This window comes from Sturnus vulgaris, chromosome 14, assembly GCF_052056855.1.
Source record: "Sturnus vulgaris isolate bStuVul1 chromosome 14, bStuVul1.hap1, whole genome shotgun sequence".
In the NCBI taxonomy this organism is placed as follows: domain Eukaryota; kingdom Metazoa; phylum Chordata; class Aves; order Passeriformes; family Sturnidae; genus Sturnus; species Sturnus vulgaris.
The window spans coordinates 7,865,472-7,879,436 of record NC_142256.1 but is presented as its reverse complement, the minus strand read 5'-3'; positions in this window follow the sequence as shown (position 1 = coordinate 7,879,436).

Here is a 13,965-nt window from a genome sequence, read left to right as displayed (position 1 = left end):
TTTCCTTTTTAATTTGGGTAAATTTGCAATGACAGTGTTCAGCCCCACCTCCCTCAGCTTCACATGATCTCCACTGATTTGGTGAGATCACAAATGAAAGGACAGCTGTAACTCACAGGAGCTCAAAACCCAGATTTCAATGAACAAATCTCACAGAGTGGGGACACAGAGACAAAACCAGGGCCATGGGATAATTCAGGGACACAGGAACAAAACCAGGGCCATGGGATAATTCAGGGACACAGGAACAAAACCAGGAGCATGGGATAATTCAGGTTGGATGGGACCTGAGGGGATCTCCCAGGGCAGCAGAGCTGAAAGCAGAGCCATGGGCAGATCAGACCCAGCTGCTCAGAGCTTTGTCCACTTTGAGACCTCCAAAAAGGAGATGGCACAGCCCTGCTCCTCAGGACACTCTGCCTTAAATCCAGTCACAGGCATGAGAAATTCAATACAGAAATTTGCCATTTCTAAAGTCCTAAATTTCTGAAATAAGATACAATTCATTTATCTGAGTAAGGTAAGAAACAAGTTTGGTTTCATTTCCCAATTTATTGCAGTCATCTGCTATTACAAACCTCTGTACAGAAAAGGTGAAGAGAAACCTTCAGTTATTGGAAATCCATATTATTGAGGTATTTCTTCCTCAGCAGACAGGGTGGATACACTCTTTCTAATTCAACATGTACATTCTGAATTCAATACAAACTCTATTGAATTTATACAATGACCATTTTGCCTTATTCTTGTAGGATTATCTGTGATATTCATCAATGTAATGTCTGACTAGTTTACAATTAACTAATTGATTCATCTTCAGATCACTCCTCAGAATTACCTACCATACCATCCTCAAATATCTTAGACAAAAACCCTTAAAAAGTGGTGATTCCTAACTCACTATGGAAGCTAAGAAGAATAATTAAAAATTTCTCCTTTTTATTCTGTACAAAGCTTTTCTTGTGATGAAAACATGGCTAAACTCCTTCAAGAGCTTAAACCCAGCTCTCTACAGCAGAGCCACTGCCACCAAAAGTCTTCAGTGTGAATTCTTCAAGATGGAAATGTGTCCCAGAGGGTGCCAGGGAATCTTCACAGCAAATGGAGCTCTTTTAAAGCAGCACATATGCACTGCTTAATGAGTATTAATATTAATTGTGCATCTGTTCTCTGCTATTTATAATAGAAAATATATAGCATAATATAATGCAAAAATACTTAAAATAAATGCAAATGTCCTTGCATTAAATAATGCCATGATTACTGTCATCACAAGTCTATACAGTGTTGAAGAGAGCACTGAGGTATCTTGGTGTTAAAATTCTTTATGGAAAAGATAAATCTTATGTATTGAAATTCAGAACTGTGAGTTTCATGAGAAAGCTGTATAAAACCAACTACAATAGATGACAATGAACTATATTAATTTTTAATGGTCCAGATAACCATTAGCTGGAATTATGTTTGAAGCATTAATGAAGGCATCAAAGGCACCCCAGGCTAAGACACCTCTGCTTAGAAAGTTTGGTATGAGCTGCTCTGAGCTTATTTTGCCCAAGTTTGCAAAACTACAACCTGTCTTAGTCTTGGCACAAAATCTGTAATTTAGGGCCTCCAATCTTAATTTAAAATCTTAATTCCTACACTGGTTTTTATTTTGTCAAAGGCAGGTTGCTCTCATCTTGTATAAAATACCCTGTCCTTCCCATTGATATATTTAAAATACTTTGAAAAATCTCAAGTTCTCCAACGAAAACTGGTGGATGTCCAGTGAAAAGAACAACTTGAGCTTTTCAAAATTTGAGTTGTCACCGTTCCTCAAAGCTTCTCCAGATCCTTTGGAGCTCACTGTGGTTTCCATCACTGCTCTCCCTATGCTGTTCCACAGCACAAATCCATTATTTTTACTACTCCATTCTCTCACCATTTACAGGGCCCCACTGACTTCTCTGCCAGGCAATAAATACAAACTTATCTTCACTACAAGTCTTTCAGAGTAGGAATAATTCTCTAAGAGTAAGAAGCCCACAAAAATGGGGAATATTGAGGAGGATAAAATTATCCTCACCTTGCTGCTCCATGGAGAGGCCAAGTTACAGCAGAAATATCACTTTTTACACAGAGGGATCACTGACCTTTCAAAGATCTGCACACTCTCTCATTTTTTTCTTACTCTTGATTAAATGGCAGGAAGGCAATTTAATAAGAACAAAAAAAAAAAAGAGTCATATTAATGTATGAAAGCACATAAAAATGTAGTGAAAAAAGGTAATCCCCTGCTGTAATGTAGGGAGAAAAGCCAGAGTTAACACAAACAAAAAATATCCAGCACCAAACAGACCAGATTCTATTCAGCAACTGATAGTTCCAAATATTGCAGGAAATTTTAAAAAGTAAGATTATAGAAAGTTAGGCAGCACTGTGATCACCATCAGAGGGACTGTAGGATCCCTTTTTGTAGAGTCATTTTTTGATCTTCAGACCAAGAATTTTCCCATGTGTATCTTTAGTTCCTAAATCAATGCTAAGAAATTCTGCAGGTATTCTCATAATCAAAGATACCACCACTGAAATGACCAGCATAAATTTAAAACTTATACATAAATAAATAAATAAAAATTATAAATTTATCTTTTCTCTCACATTATCCTCATTCCACAGCCTCACTTTGGAAAAATTCCACATTTTTTTCCTAATGACACTGCAAACAATTCAGTTAAAACTGATTTATTCTTTGAGCATCCCCATCCCAAAACATCTGTTTCTGGTTTCTCAAGAAAAAATTCAAAACTTCAGGATGATCAGCCATTCTCCATTAAAAATGTCATTTTGCTCAGTGTTTAGTTTCCTTCTAAAACTTTCAGTGACAAGTTTTAAGCAAGTTCAAACAAACTGAGACCACAAATGAAGACATTCAGTGAAGACTGGTTGCTTTCTTCCTTTAAAAATTTCTATAAATAACTTGTGCCAGTTTTGACCATATCAGCACTAACAACCGCGTAAGAAATTTGTATTTCTATAAAACAAAAAACACAAACCCTTTGCTTTTTCTGATTAAAATGTTTCAGGCAGCATCTTTAAAAGCCTAAACTTTCTCTGATGATCTTCCAGTCTGCCACCATGTACAGATGGCAAGTTATAATGGGGGGGATCATCTACTAATTTGAGACATTTCCAGCTCAGATCATGAATCAAAGTGCTGGCACTCTATAATGAGAGATCGATTGTGTTTTTTGTAGAAAGACCCTATAGAATTCTATAAATAATGAGTGTTTAGTGGGATGTGCAGGCAGCAGAGAACAAATTACATTTTCTCCAGAGGGGTCTTTAAAGCCACACCTCAAATGTGATAAATGTAGTGTGATGGAAAAGACTATGAATGTTAAAACGCTGTGCAGAATAATGTGCTCAGAAATTAGAATCCAGTGCATTTACTTTCTTCTGTTTAATGGTTAAGTAATCATTTCATCAAGACCTTTTCTCTAGTTACAGTAGCAGTGGGTCATAGCCAGCATTTCTCGAGTTTTTACAGATGGCAGCAAAACAAAATAATGTCTTTATTCCCAAAGGATCAGGATATTTCACAGGCTCACAGTTTGAAACACGTAAATATCTTCACCAACTCATTACACCTGACTCCAGAGAAATGAGGCAATGGTCATCAGCTAAGGCACCATCTGGGAGTCCCAGAAATAGCTTTAATTACTGAGCTGGGCTTCCTGCTGCTGGCACAGGGCAGGCACAGCACAGGCTCTGGGCCAGCTGGACAGAGCACCTCCAACAGCAGGGACAGAGCCTGGACATCCCTGGGACACCTCCAACAGCAGGGACAGAGCCTGGACATCCCTGGGACACCTCCAACAGCAGGGACACAGCCTGGACATCCCTGGGACATCCCTGGGACACCTCCAACAGCAGGGATAGAACCTGGACACCTCCAACAGCAGGGACAGAGCCTGGACATCCCTGGGACATCCCTGGGACACCTCCAACAGCAGGGACAGAGCCTGGACATCCCTGCGACACCCCTGGGACACCTCCAACAGCAGGGACAGAGCCTGGACATCCCTGGGACATCCCTGGGACACCTCCAAGAGCGGGGACAGAGCCTGGACATCCCTGGGACACCTCCAAGAGCAGGGACAGAGCCTGGACATCCCTGGGACATCCCTGGGACACCTCCAACAGCAGGGACAGAGCCTGGACATCCCTGGGACAGATCCTGGACACCTCCAACAGGAGGGACAGAGCCTGGACATCCCTGGGACATCCCTGGGACACCTCCAACAGCAGGGATAGAACCTGGACACCTCCAACAGCAGCGACAGATCCTGGACATCCCTGGGACACCCCTGGGACACTTCCAACAGCAGGGACAAATCCTGGACACATCCAACAGCAGGGATAGAGCCTGGACATCCCTGGGACACCTCCAACAGCAGAGACAGATCCTGGACACTTCCAACAGCAGGGATAGAGACTGGACATCCCTGGGACATCCCTGGGACACCTCCAACAGCAGGGACAAATCCTGGACATCCCTGGGAGAGATCCTGGACACCTCCAACAGGAGGGACAGAGCCTGGACATCCCTGGGACATACCTGGGACACCTCCAACAGCAGGGATATAACCTGGACATCCCTGGGATACCTCCAACAGCAGGGATAGAGACTGGACACCCCTTGGACACCCCCAAAACCAAAGATAAATCCTGGGCACCCTCCTGGCTTCTAATCTGTGGGTTTCTGCCACCCCTGCATTTGGGAGGTGTTTGGGGTGACCACAGAGAAAGTGCAAAATCTCATCTTCCCTTCTACCTTGTAGACTTCACCCTTTTTTCCAACAAATCAGCCAAGCCTTGACCTTGCTCTGGATCCTCTTCACTCCTCTTATTGATAAAATATTCCAGCAAAGCAAAAGGAGACAGAAAGAACAAAATTCCAAAGAATCAGAGACAGAAGTAACTTCATTACTTCTTCACAGAGAGAAACTTCAAGCAGAAGTTACTCATTAATCTTGAAATGATCCTTTAAATCATGAACTATCAAAAGCCTAAGAGAACACCCAGGCATTACCCAGAACTAGAACACAAAGTCTAAGCCTCCAATCTGGGAAGAAATTCCTGGTTCAAGGACTTTTTCTTTAGTGTTTCCCCATATAGACACCCCAACATACCAGTAAAAATCACTCATGTCTCTTAGATCTTGGTCCCAAAAACTTATGTATTCAAGCAGGAAAGGAACACAAAATGGGAAATTTAAAAGCTTTTCTACCATTTCAACATTTGATTCAAAACCTGTCAGTTTTAAGTCTAAGAATTTCCTTTTATTCTCTTCTCTGCCCTCCCTCACTCTAGAAAAGGCAGAGTCTGTTAAAAGGGACAGGTCACAGGGCAGGTGCTGCCTGAGATCTCTGTTTGCTGCTTTCCTGTCCTGTCTGTCCCTGTGCCTCTGCCCCTGGTGCAGGGGGAATCCTGGCCCTCATTAATCAATCCTGTTAGCTGTGCACAAATTAACACAGCATCACTGACCTCCAGGACAATCTTTACAAGCTCACGTTTTCCAACGGCATTTGGGAAGAGCCTGAGGCTCCTTTGGAGCAGAATTTTATCAGAGATTTTCAGTGGGTTCTGTGAGACCTGGAGCTCCTTTGCAGAGGTGTGCTGTCAGTCCAGGCTGCAGTGCCTCACAATTTTAAATACTCAAGGAGTTTCAGAGTAAATAATGGGTGCCTTTCTATTCCACCATAAATCAAAGCAAATAATGAATAAAAATAATGCTCTGCTTCACAGAGGTGAAGTTCTTTATACTCTTCTAATCAGCTGTAACTCAGAAAAAATATGAATGCAAAGACCAACTCTATGTCTAATGCCTCCAGAAGATTTAAGTGGGGAAAAGAACAGTGGTTACCAATAAACAAGATTTACCTGCTTGCTGTATGGCAATGTTATTTAATGCACATCTGTGTTTGGAAGCAGGGAGGAACAGGGCATCCTTTGCCTGCTGCTGTCAAGGTCACTGGAACCATTCTGCTCAGGCAGGAGTGGCCCAAAGTCACACAGTTAGTTTTAAGTTATGGCAAAGCATGGATGCTAATTCATCTAAAAGAACACCTATTCATTTTGATTTATTTCTGGAAAGGGACTTCGTCAACTTGGAGGCTACAGGAAGCCAATAAATTCCATCAGCAGTTATAATCTCTTGGCATGGACTGAAAAGAAAAGATGAAGTGACAAAACACAGTCAGTGATGTGAAGGTGTTACAAATCTGCCCAGCCCTGCCTGCCTGGGATAAAAAGAGACACAAGCTCAGCTCTGCAGTTAGCAATGTTGGTATCTTGGCTTTGCTAGGCAAGAGGAACTCATGGGACCTTCTACTCTCCTTACATTTCTGAAAACACAGCAAGCCAGATGCAAAATTCAGGAAGTTGATGAATTTTAAAAATCAACTAACTCTAGAATCAGTGGCTTGTATCTATAGCTCTCTATGTGTATTTACACAGGAAGGTATTAATACATGTAGGCACATACACTTAGCAATGAAAATATTTAAATGAACAGTTTTAGTTTGTTCTTATCAAGACCCAAGCTTTGCTTTTATCTTATAGAATAAATTAAATTTTACACAATAAAAAAAATAAACATTTACTTGGGAGTTTCTATCCGCATACTGGCAAATACAACTTCTTTTATTTTTCCTTTTTCACTTTGTTTTAACAATTGCTGCTTGCCAGTCCCAAGACTTCCACTCTAGGGACAAAAATCTCTTTTTGTGAGTGTCCATGAGCTGAAAACTCCAGTTACTTATCAAAGTATTTTGCTCATCCTCAGGAAAACAGGAAACCACATTTGTTTAGTGGGAAAGGAGTGGTAAAAGCCATAAGAAAACAGTGGGGGAGTGTCTTTATTAATGCTGCTATTACCAGAACAATACTCAAAAGAATTTGGGGAATTTATTTCATTATGTCCTGAATAATTTATTTTAGAACATGCTCACAGGCACACTTGCACAGAAAAAATACATATTTTTTTAACAGAAGCAACGTGAATTAAATAATGCACAGGACATTCTCATCATTGTTGTTACATGGATTTTGATATTTGGTATTTATTTTATCATTCTGGAGAGTCTGCAGGACAGAACAACACAGGCAAGGGCAGAAGGGAAATTAAACAATTATGCTGATGTGCAATAAAATTCTATGTGGGGGACTGAAATTCTGTTATTCCACAGAGCAAAAATGTTATTTAACTTAAAAAACAACAACAGCCCCTGCATAACTCATCTCTTCAATATAATTCATGTCTAAAAGGCCTTGACATTCTGTCCTCACTCTAAGGGCCAGATCCTTTGACAGCTTAGAGCACTTTACATCTAAAAACCCCTTTAATCACTTTTTAATCACTTTGTACTACTAAGTACCTTTATATTTCTAACCAACAGCAACCAAATTAAGAAACAGAGAAGGAAAAAACTATACTGAAAAACGCACTACTGAGATTGCTAATTCACTGGATCTATTCCAAGTTACTAATGTTGACAAAGTCACTTGCAAATAAATGAAGGTTTACAAATTTTTGTAAAGATCAGAAGCTGTTGTACCCAACACACAAATCTGGAATTACACCTCTACTTGCCCCAGAGATATTTTATCAATTAAAGATATGAGAGAAAATCCTGAAGACATTTTCGTATGTGGAAGGAATAGATGTACAACATGCATGTGGCATCCAGGAGAGTTAATATACAGTAACTGTTACATTTAGACATTAAAAAATTATCTGCTTGGAACAGGTAACTAACCCAGTAATTATATATGGATATTTAGGTTGGACATTTAGCTTTCAAGTTAATTAACCAGCCAAAAAAAAAAAAAAATTAACCCGGGGTGTCAGCAGGAAATTTAAAAAGAAAAAATCTTGATTTGTTAGAAGCACAAAGCAGAGCAGTCTGCTTCAAGGCTCAGACCAATTTAATTTTTTAATCACTGTCTCACACATTCATTCTATTATTCATACTCCTCACACATTCATCCCAAGATGCACCTGGGAACCTGCTGGATGCTGAAAGGTTGGTGTGTTAGCCTTGGAAGAGCTGGGATGCATTTCCCGGGAAGGTTTGGGGTAAATCAGCCCCTGAGCAGTTTTTCTGCTCTGGCTGGGATGTGCAGAGCTCCCTCAGGTTTAGCACTGCAGATGTGGCACATCCCAGAAATTCCTTCAGCACTGGGGCTGGTCCTGAACACTCACAAATTCACTGAGCAGCATCTCCAAAGCTCCTGAAAGTCAGTTTCCATCTGTCTTTGGATCATAATATCCATAACAATCCATAAACATCCATTTAATCGGGGTCACCGTGGGACAGTCCCCTTGCTCCTGTTTACAGCACAAACTCCAGAAATTCTGGGGACTTTGACATCTCTATTCTGTAAATTTGCTCCAATTCCTTTGTTTTCTATCTCTGTTTGGGAAAGCCAGCTGAGATGTACCTGCCAGCCCCTTCATTTTCCAAATGCATGAGGATTTGAAATCCAGGACATCAGATGTGCCAATGAAACAGAACAGGTTCATGAGACCTTCAACCCAATCCAGGCTGCTAAAAGTGACATTTCCTTTTAGTCCTGAAATTCTCCTGCAATTTATCCATGCAGCAATCACCTCCTTCTCTCCTCTCTCTCCACTTATATTCAGAATTCTTCAAATCACATAGACTGCATTTTGGATTCTCAAAAAAAGAGTTTTACAATGAGGAAAGACTGGGTGCTGAGAAGGGGCTTTTCCCCAGTTTATCAAGAACAGATTTGGATGCAGATCATGACTATGATCCTTTCTTTATTTGCCACAGGAGTGGGAGATAAAAGACTTGTACCTTGTACAAGCACTCGCCCCCTCATCCACTAAAAAATAGTTTAAGCTTATTTAAGATCCTTTTTCTGCAATTCTTTCTCTAAAACCTAACTTCTGAAGAATAAACTATGATACGTTTATGATTTAAACATAGCACTTTTCATACAGGTTGTAAATAGAGGCTTGAAAATTGTCTGATTTTCTCAGTTCAGCAAATGGAGATCCAGCTAAAATATGAATTAGGAATAGTAAGATTCTAATCTTACAAAAATTTTTTTTTGATCTCCCAAAGGGGACGCAACTAAAAGCTTGGAGCAATCTGAAAATTGAGAGATAAATGTAGTTAATGAAGTCTGGAAAAAAATTATTTTAATTACCACATTTTATGTTTTGTCATTCATTAATCATGCCAACTAAATGAACCAAATGACTTCTTTATTGGATATTAAAATACTTTTTTGTGCTTATACAGGTCCATTGCAGGTGATTATTTAGTTTCAAAGAACTTAGTGAAGAGCCCCTAAGACACAGACTAGCAATGATGTGAACAGCTTCAGTATTTTACCTTCAAAAAGCAATGAGGGCTCATCTTTCTCTGCAATCTGCCTGCTCCTTGGGCTTATTGCAGAACGTGCTGCCAAAGTTTAAAACCTTTGATCTGCAAAAGCCATTTCGGTGCTGCCATTGTGAAACAAGTCACTGGAATTTAAGAAGATTTTTGCATCAAGTCCTGCTTAGTCCCTTTGACCCTTTGGCCTCCATGTACACACAGAGCTTTGGCAGCTCTGCAAATCCTGCTCTGGGGGAAAGGAGAATGCACGAATAAAAACTGAGAGGTTTTTTCCACTGGCAGAACTGGGAGATAATCCAGAGGAGAATGGGAGAAGCTGAACTGGAGAGTGAGAGCCCAGCAGCCCTTCCCTGCCCACACCACTGTCCAAACCAAAGTTTGAAAGGCAAAAATCATGGCCACAGGCTACTCAGCCATAATCCATCCTCCCAAGCCCTGCCACACCTGAATTTAAAATGTCATTGTTCAGCAGATCCTTTATTGAAAGTACAGTGACAGCCCTGGGTTGTGCATCTCTCCTGCCACTGGCTCTGGGTGTGTCTGGGTTATGCTGAGGGAAGGTGTCACACTGCAATTCTAGATGACAATTTTATAAATGTCCACGTGTTTATCACAGGGGTTTCATGTGTGATCACCACTCTCACAGGCAGGGTCAGCCAAGAGACACAAGAAGTGCTGGTCCCACCTGATCACTTTTGACTTCTGTTTCTGTTATTCCCTGGATTCTCTTTATTCCATACAAGGAAACCTCTCCAAAAATCAAGGGGCTGAATCATTCCCTACACAACCAAATGTGACACACAGCAAATTCTTCTGCCCATATAACAGTGCATAGCAATAGGTCACAGTGAGGTGAAAGCTCAATATTCCATTATAATAAAATAATGTCATTACTTAGTGTGGCCTTCCATCTCAGAGACTTTTTGAAACAATTATTAATCTTCATACTTTGCTATCAACCTGCTTGGACTAAGTGAATAAATTCAGTGTTTCTTTCCTTTTGAATTTCAATGTCTTAGAATTGACTTCAAAATGGTATTAGTCTGCTGGAGAAGCAGAGAGTGTAAATTAATAATGGGTGATATTTTTTACAGATATTTTGGGTCCAGCAGGTTTTGAGGCAACACTACTGGAAGGCCAGAGAAACCCTAAGTTATAACCAGAGTCCTGTCACACAATTTTTGATATTAAACACTGAATTATAAGAAAGCTAATTATGAAAATACAAGCATGGAAAATAGTTCAGTAACCCAGTAAAGAAGGGAAATAAAAATCCTGCAAAACCAAATTCTTATTGGTGGCTTTAAAAAGGTATAGAAATTTTTTTTTTTATTATTCAAGAACTAGAAGATAGGTATGACTAATAAATGACAACTGCTATTTGTATGAGATTTCAAAGATAATTCCACATTTTGAGAATACAGAATTGAATTTTCTTTCAATGATAGAACAAGCAACAGTAGTTTCATTTCTCTGAAACAGACAGACACACAAACCCCAAGCATTATATTTCAAAGAATTTTAATTAAATCCATATAACAAAAAAGAAATGTCTCACATCTTAATTGAAAAATCACCAGCTAGAGAACTGAGCCAGTGGAACGGTCTGGAAAGCCCTGAGATACAATTGAAGAAAAGAAAAGATGAGAATATTTCAAATGGTTTCACAGTCAGCAAGCAATGTAAATACTGCAATCCAAATAACGATGTTTGAGTGATTAAGAGAAGAACTAATTTCTATTCTAATGCTGCTTTTCTTTGAGCATCATTTCTCATCCTGGAGCATCCCTGAGTGAACACAGACCTCCCTGACATCCTCCAGGAACCACGAGGATCACAGCAGAGTAGGGCTGAGCAGGTATTTACATCACTGCAGCTTTTATTGACATCACACAATGCCCCACCTTCTCCAGGAAAAAAAAAAACAACAAAACATCAGGAAAAGCAGGGAGAAGAATGGTGTTAGTGCAGCTACACCCAGCAGTGCTGCAGGACAAGGGAAGGGCTGAGCTCCAGCCCATGGGGGGAAATGAAAGAAGTGAAGTTTGAAGATTGAGACATGGGAAAAAAGCCAAGGCCAGATGGAAATCTCAGCTGTCACCATCAGAGGTCAGCCCGACCTTCCTGGCACAAGGTGGTGTGAAAATCCTGGGTACTATTTATACAAGTTTATCTTACCTGTCCTTCTTAATTGGGAACTAACAATTTTATCTTACATTACCTTCTTGTTATTCATTGTCTTGTCTTTGTTTAGTTCTACTTTTAATTATAGAAGTCCAGCAGAGTCGCCCCTGAGGTAATGTTGGTAATCTAGGCTTAAATTTCTAAAGGATTTGTTTAAGAGAAGCTTGGATAAACCTTAAGGAATCTTTGATAAGGCTTTGTTCTTTTATTTTATTCTAAGACTATATTTTTAGAAAGGACAAGTCTTGCTGAGTGGAGGAAAGGTTTGTGGATGAGACTGTTCTAGTGGAGTTTTAATGGAACTGCTCATAAAATATTTTTGCATGGTCTATTTAACCCTCTGAAGCTATAAACAGCTCTGATATTAACATATATGCTTAATGTTGATAATGCTGCCCACCAGAGAAGCAAATAGAATTACTTCTTCTATAACTAAACAGGGTGGATTATATCCTTCCTTTTCTTTTTCTTTTTTTGTACATTTCAAATTCTTCGAGTGTTGTTGAAGATGTATTGTTTAAAATTCCCTTCCTACATATAAGTGCAGTACATGAAATAGTGGATCTAAAGAACAACAAAGATAAGTGTCCAAAAACATCAGAAAAAAATTTCTTCTACTAGAAATGACTAACTAATAGCTGAACCTGATTTAAATCTCCTGAACAGATTAAATATACAACTAAAGTATCTCCAAATCCTACAGTCGACATGCAGCTACGTGTGAAATGATGACATCATTCCTAGATTTGAGATATTTTTCCACACCCTTTTTTTCCTCTTTCCACCTCAGGGGTTGCACTGTGCAGTAAAACTCAACTTTAGTGTGGCAGTCGTGATGGGCTGCAGACATCAGGGCTTGGAGTGAAAACCCAGGCACAGAAAATCTGCATGACACTGAAATCCCAGCCTGAGCACGTAGCATTGGATTATTTTCTTTTTCTTGCCAAGGGGAGGTGTTTAGGAGGGCTCTGCTTTGCAAAGGGAAGCCCCAGTGTTGTCTGCACTGCCCTTGCCCACCCTGGAGCCACATCCCTTAGGTGAAGAATTTCCCAAAAGGCTGGCAAGGCAATTGTGCAGATGTGGGAAGAGGGATCCCTGCATGGAAATGCACTGGGAAAAGCAGGAAACTGAGCCTGGGAGCTTTCAGAATGAAGGGAGGACAGCATGGCAGCTCTGCTGGGACCTGCAAATCTTTTTAGGTTGGAAGAGACTGGCTGTGATCTCCCCTTTGGTACAGAATTGAGAAGGCTTCAGAAGGTGGCAGCACCTGCTTAGATCCAAAAAAAACTAATTAAAATAAAAAGGGGGAGGGGGAAGAAGGGGAGCTTGTTCACACAAGACCTCTGGCACTTCTGTGCTGAAGGATGCTGTGGGTGCTGCAGCTCCACACATGCTCAAAAGCCAAACTTTGCTTTACGTGAAGTAATTAAACACAGAAATTAACTGAAGTTCAAAGTGGGTCAGGTGGAATCAGCTGTAAGATGGTTGCTCTCAGGTGGATCTGTCCTGTGCTTGCCCTGTCTCCCCTTTTCCTTAGAATTTTTCTGTCCCTTTCAGTGACAGGATACTGAACTAAATGATCTATGGTGACATTCCTGTTCCCAGCTTCACTTCAAACCTTATTGTAAAAAATTACTCCTCCAACTTGAGTGGGATTTTTGTTACTTCATTTTTAGCACATAAAATCTGCAATTACACTCCAACCACAGGGAACTCAAGCCCTGAAAATACCCACAGGAACTATTTCTAGACTCCAGCACTAGGGTGACACACCATTAAAACAAAGTAAAACCCATCCAAATCCATCAAATATTTCCTATGCTCTGCCACCAATGGTCATGTAATTTTTCTCAGTTTTCACTAAAATTGTTTTAAATTGCACTAATACTTCTTCACAACTTATGCATTCACTTTAAATTTTAGAAATCCCTGGGCATATAAAGAATGTTTTTTAACAGTCAGATCCTTGGGTTCTGTCAAAAATACGAGGAAAGCAAAATTGATCTCAAACTTCATTACTTGAGACCTGAAAAGTTGTCATAATTCATTATAAACGACAGAAAATAAATTTCCTGTTAAGAAATTCATTATTTGCTGGTCACTGGTGGCAATATATTTACCTGATGCCTGAACATCTGCATGTGGATTCTCAGTGTCTCCCCTTCCAGGTGTAAAGAAACACAAATCAAAATTCTCCCCATGTCCTGCTATCTCACAGATGAAAGTGAAGAGAACGGTTTTGAAAACCCACTGGGTCAAAGGAAAAAAGATAATTTATCTACATTAACATATCCTGTCTGTCCTGCCACACAGCCAGCACATAACAGCGTGTTGCTAATTGAGTCCCAGCTAAATCTTCACA